This window comes from Acomys russatus, unplaced genomic scaffold (genome assembly GCF_903995435.1).
Source record: "Acomys russatus unplaced genomic scaffold, mAcoRus1.1, whole genome shotgun sequence".
Taxonomy (NCBI): domain Eukaryota; kingdom Metazoa; phylum Chordata; class Mammalia; order Rodentia; family Muridae; genus Acomys; species Acomys russatus.
The window spans coordinates 17409-21018 of record NW_026131972.1 but is presented as its reverse complement, the minus strand read 5'-3'; the positions used below and the strand labels follow the sequence as shown (position 1 = coordinate 21018).

Genomic DNA, 3610 nt, shown 5'->3' with positions numbered 1-3610 from the left:
GGTGGGAGGCGGAACCGCGACTCTTTTCAGTGAGCCTAAAAACTAGAAGCTTGGTCAGACATGGCACAGATCGGGCCATTTGGTTTTTGTTGTTGTTTTGTTTGTTTGTTTTGCACAAACATTTACTGGGGGAGGGGCAATCAGTCCTTCTTGGCCTCTGCCTTCCTCCTGGCCACCAGCAGGCTGCTAAGCTCCTCCCGCTTCCTCTTCGCTGTGACTTGCAAGTCCACCCTCTTGATGAACTGGAGCCGGCGCTTGTCCCTGGACACCTTGAGCAGCTCCATGGCGCTGCCCATGGGTGCGAAGTCGCACATCTCCCTGATCACGTCCCTCACGAACTTGGCGAGCTTGGTGAGGTGCCAGCGGCTGTGCCTTGCCAGCCCGAGTGTGTGGGGCGCCGGTGGGGTGTGGGGGGAGGGATTGAGGAGAGGGAAATCAGCAGGCAGAACCAGGCCAGGGCAGTCCACTCCTGACACAAAGGCCTCTGTCTGGGGTGGAAGTCCTGAGCTTCCAGCTGCCTGGCCACGAGGCCGCTACGCTACAGAACATGAACTAGCTCCGAGCCGAGGAGCTGTTCTGCGAAGTGACCATCTTCGCCTCAAATTGCATGGCCACAAAGTCACTCTGGCTGCCTGTTCGCCTTTCCTCAGGGACCAGTTCTTGCTAAACCCCGGCTCAGAGATGCAGGTCTCGCTGATGCACAGCGTGCATTGTGGCAGACCTGCTCCTCTCTTGCTGCGCAGGTGCCATGGAGCAGTCGGGACTTTGTGAACTGCCTGCTGCTGCCTCCTACATGCAAATGAAACACTGGTGGAGAAAGGGAGGAACGCCCTCAGCCAGTTCGTTGAGCACAAAATAGGCTTCAAAGAGGATGGAGGCGAGCCTGGTGAGCAGTGTCTGGTTCACCAAGTCCCTCCTCCCTCCCCAGGACCCCAAAGCCAGCACCAGCCCCCACCCCACCTCCTCTACCCTCTCTGCTCCTCTGGCCAGTGAAGCTGGAGTTTCCCCTAGGTGAGGACCTAGAGCTGAAGGCAGAGGGCAAGAATGAGGATGTTTCTGACATCTGCATCGTCAAGGTGGAGTCTAAAGTGGCACACTGGCTCAAACCCCCTGGAGACCTAGCAGGGGGTCTGGGTATCAGGGCCTCTGTGTGCAGCCATCTGGGGGAGCTAACCCAGAGCAGTGTGGCCCCCAACACTGTAGCCCCATCACAAGGCGTGGTGAAGGGCTGCTACAGCCTGTCAGAGGCCGCAAAGACGAAGGCCTGTTGTTGATCCCAGGAGGCAGGGCCAGTGTGGGGGCCACCTCGGGACTTGTGGAAGCAGTGGTGGGCCGCTGTGGCTGCCTGGGGGCGCGGGGGGGGTGCAGTCTGGTGGCAGGGGGCAGCTGGGGACCCCTGCCTGGGGGCTTCTTCTCAAGTGGAAACCCCTTAGAGAACATCAAGTGCACCAAATGCCTGGAAGTGTATCAGGGTGTGGAGAAGCTGGTCTTCCACATGCGAACGCAACATTTCGTCTTTATGTGTCTGCTCTACAGCAAGCAGTTCAACCACAGCAGCAGCAACCTCAAACGCCAAGTGAATGCCCGCCGCGGCGTCAGGTTTCACTCGTGTGGCATCTGCGGCAAGTGTTTCACTCAGAAGTCCACGCTGCAAGGTCTCCTCAACCTGCACTCAGACCGCAGCCCTGTAGATGTTTCTACCGTGATGTGCGCTTCTTCCACAAGCCGGGCGCCACCTCAAGGAGCAGCATGGCGAAACCACAGCTGAGAAAGTGCTGGAGGCTGGCATGGGCCAGATCCTCATTTGCTGAAGGGCAGGAGGCTGCGTGCGGCGGGGGGGGGGGGGGGGGGGGGGGGTTCTGGGCCCAGGAGAAGTGAAGGGCTGGTTCTGGGTCAGGCGTACATTGTAAGGAGGATTGGAGAGAAGATCTTGCCTCAAAGAGTAGAAGAAAAAGATGGAGCCCGAGACAGGGTTGACAAGGCTGAAGGGAATATGGGGTACCAAAGAAAGATTTCTTTTTGTAGAGGTGCACGAACAATGTGGAGGGAGGAAAAAAATTGCAAAGGCTGAAAGAACGTTGGAGACCAGCTTTTCCTGGATAAAGCTGCTTCTGAGGAGGCGGGCTGCCGTGGGAACTGGGGGATTGGCAGGATGCAGCTTCCTTGCTCCAGTTTAGAATAGGTCACTGGGGGAGAAGGTGGTAGGGCAAACCAAGTACGAAGACCCAGGAAAAGACAGGGAGGCGGCTCTTGCATGCTGGGGAAGTGGAACAGTAGGTACATGGTTCACCGGAAATGAAAGAGAACGGGGTGGGCAACCTGGGTAGGTAATGAATGCAACATGGTCGTATAGTAGCAAGAACAGAGAATAGAGAGGGGGTGGGGGGGCCAGGGCACAAAGGAAAAGGACACAAGGAGGGCTGTTAGGGGGAGGGAGGGGGGTAGAGACTTATACAATTTTTTTAAAAAGAAAACTTATTTTTAAAGATCTTTTTCCTGGAGTTTGGGGTTTTAGGCTTTCTTTGTTGTCTACAAAACAAAACAAAAAAAGAAGAGGTACTCCTAGCATGTTTAGGGGTGTTCTTTTGTAGGTGATTAGCAGCTTCCTAGGTCATGTGTTGTTACAAGACTGGAGAGGTAGAAGGCTCAGAAGAAGCCTGTAAAGAAAAATACTTCGGATACAATAAATAAGATTATTCCACAACAAAGGCCTTTTTGTACAATAGGGATATGGAACCTTGATTGGTTCCTTCACAGATAATATCTTGTCAACATCGGTACATAGTATTTGTTAGAAGGCCTACTGACAGAAGAAGAATAGAGTTATGATGAGATTACATCACTAAACCAGAATTTAATAGCAGGGTGGAAAAAGCTCCTGCTAGGATGCATGGGCTTGGATTAACTATGTGATATGCATGTGTTTAGAGGGCCATTATGTAATATGTAGATAAAGGCTAACTGGAAGGGTAGATATGTCGGCTTCAATAAGGGCTATGGCAAATTCAAGTATGGTAAGCAATACAAGAATAATAGATGTGATTGTAGCAGTTGGTGGGCTAATATTTATTAATAATAAGGTAGCTAAGCCAATTACGTGTATTAGTAGGAGTCTGGCAATAATATCAACTGTAAGACAAACTGCTAGGGCTTTAGGTTGAATAAACAAGCTTATAGTTTTGATGATAATGAGTATAGGGATGAGTGAAATAGTTGTTCCTTGAGGAAGAAAGTGGGCTAATGAGCTTTTTATTTTCTGTCAAAAACCTAGGATTGCTGCTCCTGCTCATAGTGAGGTGGCTGTGCTTCTGTCTACAGGGAGCTGGGTGGTCGGTGTGAACCTAGCATTGCTGCTCCTGCTCAGAGTGGGGTGGCCGTGCTTCTGTCTACAGGGAGCTGGGTGGTCGGTGTGAACCTAGCATTGCTGCTCCTGCTCAGAGTGGGGTGGCTGTGCTTCTGTCTACAGGGAGCTGGGTGGTCAGTGTGAACCTAGCATTGCTGCTCCTGCTCAGAGTGGGGTGGCTGTGCTCTGTCTACAGGGAGCTGGGTGGTCGGTGTGAACCTAGCATTGCTGCTCCTGCTCAGAGTGGGGTGGCTGTGCTTCTGTCTA

At 52.7% G+C, this 3610-nt stretch overlaps 1 pseudogene; it reads left to right on the top strand.

Moving 5' to 3' along the window:
- Positions 1 to 282: 282 nt before the first annotated feature.
- Positions 283 to 1811, top strand: LOC127186693 (zinc finger and BTB domain-containing protein 12-like; annotated as a pseudogene).
- Positions 1812 to 3610: the final 1799 nt, after the last annotated feature.